We start from the raw sequence: 17,499 nt of genomic DNA on the forward strand, positions 1-17,499 counted from the left end.
GATTAACCTCTGTTGTCAGCAGAAGCGGGAAGACATCACGCCTGAGAAACGCGTGCGCAAGCCGTGCTGACCACGGTGGCCGTCCTCACAGAGCTTCCACACTTCCCTGCCTTCTCCAGATTTCACGAATCTGTGCATAAGACCGAACCTCGGCTCGCCTCTAGCAGGTTCTATGTTACCCGGCCCGCAGCCCCTTTCTGAAAGGCACCTCTCAGTTATGGAACAAGCTGGAGAAATCAGCCGATCATTTCAACCAGACACTCTCTGGTCAATCAAGAATTACTGTTACCAAATACCATTATAATGAGGTTGTCACTTCTTGATCAATGAGAAGGAGCCGAAGGGATAGTATCTTGCACAGCCCAATGTGGTTTTCGTGACGGAGTGGGAGAATGTGCTGCCTGCGTTTCCACGCATGGTTCCAGTAACTTCCCTGGCACCATTTCATGATGAGCTTTGCACCAGAGATGATGCACGTTACTGTTCTTGAGTCACCAACCGACGTGGCCGGTTATTATTCACTGTATTAATATTTGCAAAGTTTAGTTTGTTTCCGGAAACAAATCTGACAGAAGGATTTGACTCTCATTCCCAACCTCTGGTTATGACTTGTTATGTCAGAGGTATTTCCGATAATTCATGTATAATTCAGAGACGTGAAGATACTTCTTTAGGTGAATGATAAAGATGTGACAAACACGTGCAGCCTACACGGAACTTTTGGAAACAGTTTTATGCCTGTTACCGTATTTCATGCTCACGGCGCTCTCTGGGGTAAGTATTTCCGGCCCACGATGACAAATAATGAACAACAATAAAGAGAACGGGAGATAACACCCATGTTTGGTACCCAAACTGGAACTAAGACCTGATTTTCTGGTTCATTGTTTCTTATCTTTTAGCAAGATGGTCAGTTTCTTCATCCTACTGAGACCAGAAACCCACTAACGACAGTCATCTGGAGGCGCCTGTGTGGGAGACTTACATGGCCTCTAATGAAGAAACTTGGCAAATTTTGTGGTTGAAAACCTTGAATATATTGAAGTTGCCACTCAGAAGTGGAATCATAAACATACCCATAAAATAAAACAAAAGCAGAGTAATGCTTCACACTCATTTCAGTAAGCTTATATTAGGAATCTGTTTCCTTCTGTGCTACACACTGTGGGGGCACCAAAAAATGACCAAAACACAGTTCCTAATTACTAGACATTTGCAATCTGGGTGGCCAGGATGGTATGGGGAGAAAGGAGGCTTAGCTTACCATAGAGTCGTAAATCTACATTCCTGTTAGTAAAAGCCCTCCCAAGCTACATCTGTCACTTACCTGAGGAGTAAAAACAAGTTTCTCTTTTTCCCCCACATATTAAAGAAATTAGAAGTTAAAGAATAGTACGGAGTAGTGAGCGCTGTTGCTTTATCTCTGTGTCGGTTATCCGGTGCACAGTATCCACAGCCCCCACTGAACCGGACGGGAGTCACGCGTGGGTATTGAACAGAGAATTTGGACAGGAATGTCCCCAAGGGGATAATGCTTCCAGCAGTTTAGTTGTTGCCCTGTCAGAGCCAACAGGTTAGTCTGCACAGTAATTACGTGAGCAAAACAGGTAAACTCCGATTTCGAGACTGCGGGTTTCATGGTTACAGATGTTCTCAGCATAATCTGTTCAGCAGTTCCTTGGGTCATAAATGTTTAATTTTTAATCTATTTTTTTGTCGGTTTTGTGGAATGCAACTGCTGGTATACCAGAAGACTCTCTACCAGTGCATTTTATGTGGGGGAAATTGTGCTAATAAAAGCTTTAGTGACATAAAATAAGGTATATTCCCTTAAAAAAATGGGCATCGCTGTAGCTCAAAACGCAGGTGAATGTTCTTTTCACAGGACACGGACTATCTGGATCTCATTTACAATGCTGTTTGCGGGCACCAGTCTATTTGCAGGCCTAATACAGTCCTGGGAAATCGCAGGCCTGGCAGGTGTGTTATTGAGTTACATCATCTATTTGCACTGGGAATGTCCTTCGACATGGTTCGGGGACTCGAAACAATAGTCATTTCAGGATATATTTATCTTTTATGACTCAAACGGCTGCCCCACTTTCCAGGAGACCTTGTGATATAGACATGATGTGTGGATGAAAGATAAATTGATGTTAAAATGTCATGAGCAAGGACTGACAACATCACCAGTGATACCACATATTTATGTATTTATCAGCAGCTATAAACCTAAATCTAAGTTTCTCTGAAAACGTAATAATCATTGCGATATTCCCTGGATGTGACACACTGAGGTGAAGTGAACACATGACGGAGCACAGGGTCTGATAGTTTTTAAATGATTCCCACATTTCCCATTTCACTTGTTCTCAGTCTCGCCTTTTGGTAGGAGCATCTGATGCACCGATTGATAGGGTAGGTTAACCCTTCTGGCAAAGCAGACCTACTGAAAGGGAAAAGACACTGCAAGTTCTTTGGTCCTAGACAACTGTAGCAGAGAGAGGGGTTGACCAGCGTTCCCTGTGACCAAGACAGAGAGGTCTGTGCCACCCCACTGGCTGTGGTGGAGCTGTGCTTGTGTCACCCCATGGCACCCCGTCCCACCGGGTGCCCGGGCCAGGACCTCCCTAACACCTGCACCCCGCCTGCCACGTCTCCTGACCAGGTCTCCCCGTCTATCTGTATTTGCATCATCTTGCTTCAAATTAACAAAATCCCACTTTTCCCAATTTTCCCAAAATTAAAACATCGTGCTTTCTAATTCCATGACCACAGGTGATTTTTGACGATGCTTTGCCATCTCCACCTGCCAACCCTGGCTGTGTGGACTTGGCCCCTGGGCTAACAGGTGTAGGTGTGGTCTCCAGAGTCTCCAGCGAATTAAAAATGTGGTCTGTTTCCCAAAGAGTCCTATAGCAGGGCTCCGTGTTTCCCTTTGCCTAGGGGCTCAGGGGGAGTCGGTCCCTGTGCACTGACTGGCCAGCAGCAAGGTTAAAGGCACCATAAATAATAAAACATATCAATTACGTTATAACACTTGATCAACTTACTGCTTACAAATAATCCCCACGACTGAGACATGGGACTGAGCGCTGGAAGATCTCTATTTGAATCCCACCTTGTCATTAGTGTCATTAGCTAGACAAGTCAGCTGACTGTGCTCAGTGCCTTTCTTCGTGTGTCTCCTGCAGACGCGGGTGTGAAAATGCCCGGGTCGGGGGCAAGCCCAGGGAAGGGCAAGCCCAGGCATTGAGTCTATGGCTCCAGGACTTCCTTACAGAATCTGCATGGCTAGTCAGTCCAGGGCTTGGACGGAAGTAGCCCTTCTCCAGCGTCAGTGTTGGCACCCCAGGGACCCCAAGACAGGAGGCTATTGGGTCAAAATTATCTTTATGATGAATCTGGGACTGGTTTGCCCTTCTCCTCTCAGGGATGATCAGGGCGGAGGGCTCACAGGCTGTGTGGGCGAAGAAGCTCTTGCAGATGAAGCAAGAAGTAGACATGAAAATATGGCTCCTCATGTTAAGTCAGACACGAAAGAGATTTCTGAAAACACAACGTGATACATTCTTCTCACAAATGTCTTGTGGACAACAGGAATCTTTCATGAAAACATTTATCCACGGAGTCAGTTCATTATTCTTTTCTAAAAAATGTTTATTATTGAACTCTAGTTGATAATTAGAACTACACAAGTTTTCAGAGCCTAGAGGGGTCTTAAGACTGAAACATTTAGGGCACTTGGTGGCTCAGTGGGTTAAGTGTCCGACTTCAGCTCAGGTCATGATCTCAGGATTCATGAGTTTGAGCCCCACATCGGGTTCTGTCCTGACAGCTCTGAGCCTGGAGCCCTTCCCTGCTCATGATCTCGCTCTCTCTCTCTCTCTCTCTCTCTCTCTCTCTCTCTCTCTCTCAAAAATAAATAAACATAAAAATTAAAATGACTGAAATGTTTAAGAGCCACTGGATTTGAGCAGTGCTGTTCACACTCTACTGACCAAATAAATGACTCAGGGCCTTGTTAAAGTACGGGTTCTGGGTCAGCCAGGCCAAGTGGGGACTGAGAATCTGCATTTCTTCCTCTTTTTTTAATGTTTATTTTTGAGAGAGAGACAGAGTGCAAGCAGGAGAGGGACACACACACACACACACACACACACACACACACACACATACACACAGAATCCAAAGTAGGCTCTAGGCTCTGAGCTGTCAGCACAGAGCCCAATGCAGGGCTTGAACTCATGAGCCTCAAGATCATTATCTGAGCCAAAGTTGGACGCTTAACCGACTGAGCCACCCAGGTGCCGCCTGAGAATCTGCATTTCTAACAATGTGCTCACACGCCTTCCCAGGGGGGCCGTTGCTCCTGGTGCACAGTGTGGCTGGAACAGCCGTCTGCCTTTGGTCCAGCGATTTTTCTCAGAATTGGTGAAAACCAAGGTTTCCTTTCGGGCCTTGCGTATCATAAATGTAGGTCTTCGCCTCCATTGCTGGCTCCCAGAGCCACGTGGAGGTTAAATCCAAGCCGTGGCTTGTCTTCGGGGCCTCTGTAAGCTCTCCAAACATTCTCAGGGCCCAGCGGTGGCCTCGCACGTCTGGTCACGCTGTGAGCACATCACCAAAACGGTCAGCAAAGGGCTGTGGGGGGGCGCAAGGGGGTTTGGCTGCAGGACCGGGGTGCCCGCTGATCTCGGCAGTTGGAAAGAGAGACGGACGATACGTGGCTGGGGGTGGGTCCTGTCTACTCTCGTTCGCGTCGTTGACTTTGCAATAGTCGTTCACTGTTGTTCCTCATAGGACGGTGTTCACTACAAAGCATGAGTTTTTCCCCATTTATTTTGAACTTCATCCACTCAAAATTACCCAGAACCATTAATAAATGCAGACATGTTGCCTCTTGAAGACGCACGAACCCTTTAGTGGAACTGGTTTCTGGTAGGGCGGGTCCCCAAGGTCTCTTTCCCCGGGTGGATCGTGTTAAAGACGGCCAGGGCCGCCCCCACAGCATTCGCAGCCTCGCCGGTGGTGCTGACGTGGTGGAGAGAACAGAGGTTTGTCACCCAAAGGAAGGGAAGGTTGAGAATTGGCAGTAGAGGGAGACACTGACCTCACGTTACTCTCAGGCAATGGTCTGGTCATCCCATGGAGTGTTGGCAGGACGCTCTGCTCCAGCTCGTGGTCCTGAGTCAGGATTCCGAGAGCGGGGGGAGGGTTGGGATCAGCACCTGCACCAGCACAGACGAGACTGGGGGCGTGGGGCAGCCTCTCCAAGCAAGGGCAGGCACACAGCAAGCAAGGGAGGGAGGCTGTCTCCTGAGCGCACTGACTCCCTTTGGTGGTGCCGTATTCTGTTCCGGGCGGAATGAACACTGAGAGACTGAGTGCATCGCTCCTTATTATTGCCCACAGACTTCAATGCCTTATTTCCTATTCTCTGGCTGCAAATACTCCTTTTGTGTGCTTCTGAAAAGGCTTGTTTTAGGGGCGCCTGCGAGGCTCAGTCGACTGAGCATCCAACTTCAGCTCAAGTCATGATCTTACAGTTCGTGGGTTCAAGCCCCACGTTGGGCTCTGTGCTGACAGCTCAGATCACGGAACTTGCTTCGGATTCTGTGTCTCCCCTCTCTGCCCCTCCTCTGTTCGTGCTCTCTCTCTCTCTCTCTCTCTCTCTCTCTCTCTCTCTCTCTCTTTCTCATAAATAAATATAAAAAAGCCTTGTTTTAAACAAGACCCATATGTGGAGAAAGCAATACCCATGGAGTTTTGTGAGGCGATGGGTGTCTGCCCGCTGGAAGCACACGTTCATCAGGACCTGTCCTGTGCACACACGTTGCTGTCTTTGTGAATACGGTTGCAATGTTGCATTGCAGCACAGAGATTTCAACACTCAATTCAGTGCACAACCTTCCAACAGAGCTGCACTAGACAAAAACATATTGGTGTGGCAGGAACACTCTGTACTTCTCAGCATTAAGCTTTTGAAACTATTCCGGAAGAGTCAAGGAAGAAAGCGAGCGTAGCTAGGCACCTCTGTAATAATTTGTATTCATCAGATTGCAAATAGAAAGAAGGACCGTAAGCTTGGGTGGTGCCGACATATCAAACCTCTCACTCTCCCAGAAGGGAAGTGCCTCGGATTTGAGAAAAGGTCTGGTGTGTAAGTGGCTCCTCAGTAGAGCGTTGGGCAGGGAACAGAAAACACTACGGGAACCCACACGGGTCCGCTGAGAGCCAAGGACGTAGGGATTGGACGATCACTGAAGCGTTAACTCTGGGAAAGCTATGAAAACAAGCACCCTCGCCCCAAACAGCCTGCATATCCCTCCTCCTCCCAGCCAGCCGCCCTGAGTCCAGCCCATTCCGTGCCCACGCATCGGGGATGCTACGGTGAGCTTGAACTCATTAAGAAGTGTGAGTTCATTACTTCGTATCCTTGACAGCCTGTAGTGTCCCCTGTTGTTTAAAGGATGAGCAGGAAATTTCTCAGTTAGATCATCAAAACCTTGGACAAAGGAGGAGCCTCCACCAATCACCTCTCTGGCCCCTCTGACCTTGTTTCTCTTCTCCACCTTTTTCCCTTTAGTTGGGCAAATAGTTCCCATGTGAGAAAAAGTGCCATGTTGAGTCACTCTCCAGCAATTTGCCACCATCTAGTCTATTTCTTTTTGGAAATTACCCCAAACAATGCCTTACCCAACCTCCTTCATCTCTGAAATAGAGCAGCAGTTCGGTGACAGCAGCGTGTGATCTAGCTCTTCATCACCACCCTAATTTCGTTGATGTTAGTCTTGACTTAGATACAAGACCCACCACACCTGGGTGCTAGTGTCCCTGCTGCCTGCCCGTAAAACCTGGAGCAGGACTGAACACAGAACATGGTGATTGGCAGGCTCGTGTATCCACGTGACCAAGAGGAGCAGGGGTCAAAACACAGTGACGTCACCACACAGGACACTCAGCCACCAGTCTCGTGGTCACTCTGTGCAGTAACACATGGCAACCTCACTCCTCATGCTGAGCTTCTCATAACGTATATATTTGTCAAATTGCCGTGTTGTACATCTGAAACTAATATATACGTCTGAAACTAATATTATACGTCCGCTAGAGTTCCACTTAAAATGAAAACAGTAACGAAATGAGGAGATCAACATTTCATGGAGAAGAATGTGCCCAGCTCAGCACTAAGATTTAGTTTAAAGAATTTTTTAAGTTTATTTATTTATTTTAAGAGAGAGAGAGAGAAAGAGACAGCAGGGAGGGGCAGAGAGAGAGGAGGGAGAGAATCTGAAGCAGGCTTCACCACGCCAGCACAGAGCCAGATGCAGGGCTCAAATCCACAAACTGTGAGATCAGGACCTGAGCTGAAATCAAGAGTTGGGTGTTTAACCAACTGAGCCACACAAGCGCCCCTAAGATTTAATTTTAAAAATTAAACAAACATTTTCCATCACCAACAAGAAAATGGGAGACCCAAACAGAACCATGCATTACTGACTGGCTGAGACCTACCATCTACGCTCAGCAAATACAAGTAACTAAATGATAAGCATTGTAACTATAGTCATGTGATTGGCGTAAGATTCAGAAAATAAAAGAAAAATTTCTATAAAATCAAATAATTGGATCTAGAAGGTGGCTACCCATGAACTAGGTGAAGTAATTCAACTCAGTGAATCAAGAATACATTTCCGAGGGGTGTCTGGGTGGCTCAGTTAAGCACTCGACTTCGGCTCAGGTCATGATCTCATGGTTTGTGAGTTCGAGCCCCGAGTCGGGCTCTGGGCTGACAGCTCAGGCCTGGAGCCTGCTTCCGATTCTGTGTCTCCCTCTCTCTTTGCCCCTCCTTCACTCCTGTTCTCTCTCTCAAAAATGAATAAACATTTAAAAATCTAATAAAAATAAAATAAAACATCTAAGTAGAAAATCTGAGTTATGGTGAGGCCAACAAAGCAAGAGATGCCTGTCAATGCAGAGGTTGTTAGTCACGGTCCCAACAGGCAGGGGAGTGCCCACCATGCGGGGCCGTGTGGGGAGGCATCAGGGGGCCCGGGGAGTGAGGGGGAATGAATGTAGGCAAGAGCCTTTATTGTGGTTTCCACAGGAAGGGCGGCGAGGCGGGCTGAGCAGGCTCAGGTGTGGCTGGTGGGGGTACTCTCAGCGGGCTCTGTCTGGCTCTTGGGCCTGGGCAATTAGGGCACAGGGTGGTGGCCTGGAGTGTGACAGTCCCGTCGAGGAGGTGGTGGGGGATTGTGTTCAGGATGGGTTGGCTTGTATTTAAAAATACAAGACGGAGGAAGAAGACCGCTCTTGAGCGTGTGGTGATAGGGAGGTGAAGGCCCGGCGGCTCGGGAAATCGTCTGGGTGTGCAGAACGCGGTGTCTGCATGTAGTGCAGACATTAGAGCATCAGGTTTGCAGAAACTGGATACGTGGTTGATACAATGGCTTTGCTAAAACGGCAGTTAGAAAACCGAAAACGGAACAAGGAAAGATAAGTGTATGAATATAAGCATTTTGCCCTTAATAGGTTTGGGTATCAGGGCACTATTAAAATAGCAGAAAACTGCCTCCTTTTAAATATGGCAGAAAGCCTGCTGTCTGTGCACCAGCCTGCTCTGCCTTCACCCTGGGTAAAACAGCCAATTTGCAAAGTCACGGGAACCTAACAAGTGACCAAAATGGACCTTGATTGTGAGGGAGATTAAATGTAAGTGCAACATTGAGCCCATAGCCGAGGTAGTAAAATAAAATGAAGTGGAAGAAACCACTCTGTAATAACAATTTAATATTCACCAGCTTGTAAAGCAAATCTAGGAGGAATCATTGTACATGCAAGAAGAAAATTATCACCCAATATAATCCGCCATGAGATATATTCATTGTTACCTAGAGAACTCCAAAATCTGAATGGTGGTTTTCTTTAAAATGATGATTAGAGGCTGGCGGTACTTAATTCATTTCTCTGGGTCACCCTGACCTGAGCGGTGCCCTGCTCAGATGTGCCTCATGTCAAGGATTGGAGACACAACCGATTGCAGAAGGAGCTGGGCTCTGGGACCCCCAGCGGGGGGGCCTTTGAGTGGTTGCGTGTTGGAAAGACACTGGCTGAGAGTCAGAGGACCCGCAGCAGCCCTGCCAGTAGGTAGCTGTTTGATCCTTAGTGCACAACTTAACCCTGTTTCCATCTGTTAAAATTGTGGGGAAGGGTAACATTAAATGACCTTTAACCTTTTTCCCACACAAGCATTACATTTATGTATGGTATTCAGGATTGACTGTAAGAGAATTCTGTCATCTCCTAGACCCTTACTCCTTCTTGGTTCATTGGTTGGGAATGCCCCCAATCCCTTCAGTGTTCCTAAAAACTGTTCTAAAACATCCGTAAGTATCTGGGATGGTGTGTAAGAGCGTCCAGAATCAGCAAGAAGATTTTATTGGACCACGATGGGCACATACAACATTCTAATTGTGATGCACAGTTGTTCTTCATTTATTCCTATTGCTCAACTATTGGTCCACTCAGAACTCACCTCATGTGGACCTTCACCCCATGGCCCCTTGAAGTTTATCCCTACGTCTCCTGTCTTCCCAGCATCCTGTCCCCATGCTGGGAGAGCAGTAGTAGGTATTGTAAACACCAATCCTGTACGTTCCTGAACATACCAGTTCTCCTGAATTCCATCCTACTGAAGATCTCCACCCTGGAAGACCTAGAAGGGTGTTCTTCTCCCTAGAGGGAGAAGAAAGGGAGGGAGGCAGAGAGGAAGGATGAAGGAAGAAAACCCCATCTCCTGATTGTCAAGGCAACTTTGTGAAGAAACTCTCCTGCTCTTTGAATATGAGCTTGTCCTAAAATTTGGATCTTCATGACACTGACCCAGAGTCCACTAAGTAGCATGATCCAGCTGTGCATAAATGAAGTCTGCTCCCTGGTCTGGTAGGTGAGACATTTGGCCACAGTTCTGGCTTTTTTTCCCCATTGTGAGCTGGACTCCTACTATTCGGTTTTAGGAAGTCTGCAGATCCTTGTTCTTGATGGACGGCTGTCCTGTCCAGTGTCTACATTAGCATGGTTCACGTAGGACAGTCACTCTTTGAAGATAAAAGGGTCCTTTGTCGGCATTAGAATTCCCTTGCATCTCAAATGCTGCCTTGGCTGCTCCTTTTGTGGCCTTGGCAAGTGTTAGCAGACACTCGCATCTAGAACCTTTGCCTTGTTTTCCACAGGTAGGGCCACTTTACCGGCTTCTGACCCCTTCATCTACCCATGTCTGGTCTCAGCTTGTCTTCCTGCCTCCAGCTTTCCCCTCCAGTCATACTCTGACCATGGACACTGAAGGAGCCTTGACCTCTGTCAAAAGTCAGCTCAGATTTTTGCACGTTTTGCCATTTCCCTCCCAGCAGGCCCGTCTGTGGCCTCATTGCCACGTCTCCTCAGCGTGTCTGTGCTGTTAGATGGATATTCAAGGAACATTTCTGCTCTCCAAAATACCTCGTGCTTAGCTATTTCTTCTTTTTTTTAATGTTTTTAATGTTTATTTGTTTTTGAGAGGGGAGGATGAAGGGGCAGAGAGGGAGGAGACAGAATCCAAAGACAGGCTCCAGGCTCTGAGCTGTCAGCACAGAGCCCCACATGGGGCTCAAACCCATGAACCATGAGATCGAGACCTGAGTCGAAGTTGGACACTTAACCGAACGAGCCACGCAAGTGCCCCTAATGCTTAGCTCTTTCTAAATACACATTTATCAAATTCCTACAAATGACAACTGGAGACCGTGGTATGGCCAACTGTGTAGATCCTGCTTTCAAATCCATGGGTGATATAGTCACATGCTACACCAGCTCTTAGCCCTCTGGATGATGCCGGCACCAAGGCAAGGCGGTGGCCAGACTGGAAAGAGGATTTTGGAGACAAAGTTCCAGGGCTCCTTCTGTCACTAGGAGTTATGTCACCTTAGACTAGTGTGTGCCCATCTGCAAATGTAGGGATGGGCCCAGCTCCATGGTTTTGCAGCAGCGTCCCCCACAGAGACATGCAGCTTACACTTGGGCCCAGGCAGCCATCAGGCAGGGTGCAAACAGCCTCCATCCTTGCCCCACTCAGCAGCCCTGTTGCTGCACCACATGCACAGCCCTGCTGCAATCTCGTTTAGAAACAGGCTTGCACAGAAAGCTCAGTGGTTTGAAAACAGTGGTCTGGGTGACCCCCTAGATTCCCCAGCTCCTGGCATGAACATGACAATTATAACAGCACTTTGCTGCCACAGCACCACGGTCTTGACCCCACCCACCCACCGCAGCCAGGACACAGCTCCCGGGCCAGGCTCGAGTGCTGGTCTCACACAACATCAGCCCATGGCCATGCTGCCCAGGAAAAGGCTGGCTTTAAGCCAAAGAAAATGCAGAGTGAAAACCCACGGACACAGGCTGAGAATTCTCATCATCAGGGAAATGCAAGCCAAAGTGACCTTATATGCATCAGGATAGCCTTTTATCAAAAATACAAAGCATAAGCCGTGTTGGCGAGGATGTGGAGCAACTTAGAATCTGACGCACTGTTGGTGAGAAGGTGAAATGGTGTAGTTGCTATGGAAAACAGTAGAGAAGTTCCTTAAAAAAAGAAATTCAAACCTAGAACTACCATATAATCCAGCAATCCCACTTCTGGGTAGATACCCAAAGGGAGCAAACACAGGGTCTCAAAGAGATATTTATACCCCCATTCCATAGCGGCACTGTTCTCGATACGCAAGAGGTGGAAATGGCCCGCATGTCCATGGACACAAGAACGGATTAGCAAGGTGCGGTCTGTGCACACAACGTAATATTATTCAGCCTCAAAAAGGGAAATCTGACCTGCACTACAACATGGCTAAACCTCCAGGACATGAGGCTCAGTGAAATAAGCCAGACACCAAAGGAGAAATACTGGAAGATTCCATGTCTAGGGGGTCCCTAGAGTTGTCAGATTCACAGAGCCCAAAAGCAGCGTGGCGGTTGGCAGGGGCTGGGAAGAAAGAAGGGGGACCTAGCGTGTCCTGAGCATGGGGTGTCAGTTGGGATGGGGAAAGCTTCCAGAGAAGGACAGGGGTGATGGTTACGCACTGCTGATTGTCCGCCGCTGAATCGAACACTTAAAAGTGGTAAATTTATGTTACATATATTTTCTCAAAATAAAAAGACTCCTCTGAGTCTCCTTTTTTTGGTAAGGATGAGCTGATAGAGAGCAAGACAGGAAATGCCTCCTGGTTGACAGCTGGAATTCTCTAGCTGGGGAGAGTGATCTAAGCGGATTGGTCATTGTTCCTCGTGTTGGCAGCAGAGACCCAGCGCCACGAGGGCTAGAATGTGAAGAACAAAGATAGAACCTCCATTCTTAGCAATGTTTTTCCTAAGTTGAAAGCGCTGGAACTTTTATGAAATGAGCAAAATTTTCTTCTTGTGTCCTCTTAAGAGGAGTCAGTGTTTGATAAAGAAAATCTTTTTTTGTTTTAGGTTATTTATTTATCTTTGAGAAAGGGAGAGCAAGCAGGGGAGGGACAGAGAGAGGGAGAGAGGGAATCCCAAGCAAGGTCTGCACTGTCATGACTGAGCCCAACACGGGTCTCCATCCCAAAAACCATGAGATCATGATCTGAGCCAAAGTCAGAGGCTTAACAGACTGAGCCACCCATGTGCCTCCCTCCTTCTTCTTTTAAAAGGAATTAGCATTAAAACACGTCCATGAGCTCTTGACAGTGCTAACTGGGGCCCTGGGTAGGTGCCTAAGGAAGAAGCCAGTCCATTTGTCGGACAGGAATGCGTGTAGACCAGGAGATGATCGCCCTGCCCTCCGATGACGTGTTGACCTGCAGGTGATGGCTTTGTGCCACCAGGGGGAAAGAGCAGCTCACCAGCTAAAACCCGCTGTGGCACAGAAAGTTCCCCATCCAAGGCTCTGTAGTGTTCACAGGTCAGAAACCTTAAGCACAGAGGCATTGAACTTCTCCAAGGCCACACAACTAGTCAGTAGAACTGAGGACTAGAACTTACAAGTCAGGGCCTGCTACAGGCTGAGTGTCAGCGTCCCCCCAAAATGCCATCTGTTGAGACCTAATCCCGAGGGGATGGCGATAGGCGGCAGGCGTCCTCTGGAAGGTCATGAGGTTATGAGGGTGGAGCCCTTTTGATGGGATTCGTGTCCTTGCAAGAGACCCCAGGGAGCCCCTAGTCCCTTCCACCTGGTGAGGACACAGTGAGAAGACTCCATCTGTGAGCCAGGCAGCAGCCCTCACCAGACCCTGAAATCTGCCGGTGCCTGGATGGCAGACTTCCCGTGAGCGTCCGGGATCTGCCTTCAGCCTGGGGTTTGAGACTCCCCCTGCCTGTCCTAGATGCTCCCCTAGCCGGGTTCCCCACCTTTTCATGACACAGCCCCGTGCATGGCACCAGCTCTGTAGACCGGGCCCTGGGAAGAGCACAAGGGCATCAAGCTGCGTAAGACACAGACTTGAGTTTCAAGGAACTCCCAGCCCTCCATGGCCTTCGCTCCCGTCAGGTGCTTGTCCTCCCAGAATGCCCTTCTGGAATGTTCTTCAAGACTTTCTCCACCTTCGATGTAACTCTTCTCAGAATGGACTCCAACATTGTCTTCTGGATGAGGCCTTTTCTGAGGCAGTCATCATTAGTCTTTCTCTCCTGTCAACCCCCACATTATTTATGATATTGTGGCCATTCTGTTTGTATTAAAGAAAACTGCAAAGAGTTTATCTTCCCTTTCATATTGCAAATTCCTCGAGACAAAGACTACATTTAATTAATTAACCAGAGTACCCAGGCATTGGCCATGCATTCATTCATTTACCTGTCCATTCTTTTTTACCCCCTGACTAATCAAATATTTATTAAGGGTCTACAATATTTTATGTGCTCAAGAAACAAAAAATCCAATTACTCTTTCAGGTTCAATGTGTGACTTTGCAGCTCATGGAGCAAGAGCCAAGCCTAGAGGAGGGGAAGAGCTGGTCTCACATTTGTCTTGGCTCACTGATCTCCTTGCATGTCCATGAGTGATGTAGGCTGTGTGCAAAATAAATACCAGTGGTACAGAAGAGGCAAGAGATGGTCTGGACTCGAGCTGTTGAAGACTTCAAGAAGGTGGAATGTTTGCTGGGGTGCAGACTGATCCTCGAATGCCAGTAGGATTTGGAAGGTGTGCAAGGAAGAAAGGGGGTGAACTGTAGCCCCCAGCTCTGAGTCGGGCTGAGCAGAGGCGGAGGAAGACCAGGAAGACCAGAGGCGTGGGCTCCCGTCAGAGGGTGCGCCGAGTTCCCAGAGGTGGAAGGAGAGCCAGATTCAGGACTTTGAAAGGCAGGCAGACACGTTACATTTTAAGAGGGATCAAACCCTAAGCTAAGGTGTTAAGTCTCTAAAGGTAGAAATTCAGGCCCTGTTACTCTGTTTACTGGCAGTTTCAACCTGGCCCTAGACAAGTCAGCAGCCCCACCTCGAATTCCAGAGCCTCATCCAGGCCACGAATGGGGCAGGTCGGTGGAGACCTGCAGACTGCCTGCCGGCAGAAGCACAGTGCGCACAGTGTGTCCACGCGAGATCCCCTCCACTGGCCACATCCTCAGCACAGGCAGATTTCTGGGTTGGCAGGACTGGGTGGAGGATATTTGATGGATCAGAGAGGCTAAGAGAAGGATGCTTCAGGCGTTCAGTGATGTTCTTTATTTGCTTCTCCACAGTCTTGCCTTCACATTTCCCCTCCTTGGAGACTCACACAGTCACCAGGAGGCACCACATACCACCTTGTCCCCCCTATAAACATCTCGCCTTCCCAAAAAGCCTGAGGAGGTCATGTTATGTTCAGCGCACAGCTAAGGAACAGATTGACACAGGAAGAGATGGGCCACCTCACACAGCTAGTATGCGACTCAAGATCCCAGGTGTGTGCCCTGAGCTGCGGGGAGCCACTGCACTGCCTCACTTCCCTCCCCACCGGGCGCACACCTATTCCATCCACAGTTTCTTTTTGGGGTTCATTGAAGGTGCTGGAATAGAAGATCTCTGAAGTCTCTACCAGCTACGCATTTTCTTCTTCCTCTTCTTTGCCTTTCCAAAAAGACTAATGAGGGGAAGGGAGCAGTATAAAAATTGGGGACAAAAAAGAGAGTTATGGGCAATCGTGGTTAGGAGAAAGGAAGATTTTACTTCTTAAGTCACTTGAGATAATAAAAGAAGGTGAGAATCTTGGGATTCAAAGGGGCGGTGCTCTACTTTTCCTTACTGACGGTTCACTTACAACGAAAGTTCTGAGAGTCCGCCCTCAAGAGAAATGAAATCACAAGGCATAAGGGTTAACATGGCCGTGCCTCATAGTACAGCACAGGTATTTAAAAATAATGAGGACATTTCTTTCTGATTTAAAAAACTGTTCTGCCAGGATCCTTGTCGGTGGTGATATGAAACCATTACTGTTTGAATAATCCACTCCAGTTGTGTCCATATTTAAATGATCATAGTATTTCCATAAAACTGGCTCGAAAATACTTTCCTGAAGCATTAGTTTGATTCATTTGCCATATCTATGAAGAATATCTATGTTTTTTTTTCATTTAGGTTACATTTTGGAAAGGGCTACTATGGTAATTTTATTGCTGGTCACTCTCTTGAGAAAGTAATCCTTGTCCAGTGCTTGAGAACAGTTGGAGGTGGTGCATCCTTGTATTCGTTTAGATTCTTTACAGTTTGCATGCTAAAATTCATGTACTGCTGGAATGGTGAAAGGAAATGAGCCAAGTACTTCACTTACAGAACGTATTTCTCGTCTTTCTAATTTTTTAATGTTTATTTATTTTTGTGTGTGTGAGAGAGAAACAGGGCATGAGCGGGACAGGGGCAGAGAGAGAGGGAGACACAGAGTCCCAAGCAGACTCCAGGCTCCGAGCCGTCAGCACAGAGCCGGATGCTGGGCTCGAACCCACGAACTGTACCATGAGATCACGACCTGAGCTGAAGTCAGATGCTTAACTGACTGAGCCACCCAGGTGCCCCTACAGAACATATTTCTAGCTTAGGAGATGTTTCCAGCATCCTGGGAGTTTAGAGTGAATTGTGTATATATTTCACAGGGTTCAGCCACCCAGAGTAGATTTTCCCAGCCTGGATTGCCCAACTTTAATGTCATGTGATCTTTAGACGTGGTATCTGCTGAGATGCTTTCCAACAGTGGTGTCAGAGGAGCAGAATCTTACTGTAGCTCTGACTCCTGAAAAGGAAACCCCACATGTGTCAGGGAGGCAGGAGGAAACACTGATTGATTGATTACAGAAGAAGCCATACTTCTCCGCTATCACTTCTTTCTACCTTACGGCTTCATTGTCCGATAACTGGGTTTACCTAGTAATTGCAGCGTTTCCACTCAGGGGTGCTGAGCACGTATGGCAGAGCTACATTTCATGTGTCTCCAGGAATGTGTTATGTCATAAAATATCCAACCATATCAGAATAGATGGTGTGTATCTGTTAATATGGTTTCAAAGGAGCCTAAGTGTATTTCCGATACATAAAACGGACCCTTCTTTCCATTTGCTGGATCCACATTTGAACTTCCCAACTGAAAGCTTGACGACCACAAACTTGGAAGCCAGGACATTTGAGGGAGTAGAAAAGTCCAATAGCCCGGCGTGGCGGGGAGGTCTGTAGACGCATCTGAGGACCGCAAATGCACATTTACCTCTAGTCTAGGGGAATTCTTAAGATTAATTAGTCTGTTAACATGAAGTACGAGGTTGGCCCCAGACTTAATGAACTTTGCTTGTGTCAGATCTACTGAAATCCATGGGATTAGCCAAATCTCTACTGATTTAAAGCACCTGGGACCTCTCCTGTCCATATGTTTTCATTTAAGGGCCAATTTACCCCGAAGGGCTCAAAAGAAAGTCCCAGAGGAAATTGCCCCAACATTAAATTTAACCAATTGGCCTGCAGTAAGCAGTATGTCGGCATTTCACATGATATGTGTAAATCCTTTATTAACAGTGTCAGCTGTTCACAAATTACGCATAATTCTGGCATCTCAGGACCAGTGTGCCCATATGCCGTGCTGCCTACCTCCTGGCTGGTGAAGGGAAGCCAGTGCACAGCCATTCAGGGGCTCAGATCAATAAAAGCTGCCTGAAAAAGACCTTATTTAAATGACAATGGCCTTATGTGAATATCTATTAGGCTCCCAAACTGCCCAGATCTCATTCCTAATCTGCAGAGAAATCTCCCTCCCAGTTGAGGATGGCTCCTAGCTGCCCCCTGGTAACTCTGTACTTTCTTGCCTCTCGAACACGCAGAGGAGAGGGGCCATGGGGGGCTGTTGCTGGCATCCCACCAGCGGTCCACAGGCCTGGTCATCGGCCTAAAGAAATGTGGCAACAATAGTCCCATTATGGCAATCGTGCGCTCACTGTCTTCACACTTCAAATGCTAGATCAAAATGAGCATAACTAATGGAGC

Source organism: Suricata suricatta, chromosome 10, assembly GCF_006229205.1.
Source record: "Suricata suricatta isolate VVHF042 chromosome 10, meerkat_22Aug2017_6uvM2_HiC, whole genome shotgun sequence".
Taxonomy (NCBI): domain Eukaryota; kingdom Metazoa; phylum Chordata; class Mammalia; order Carnivora; family Herpestidae; genus Suricata; species Suricata suricatta.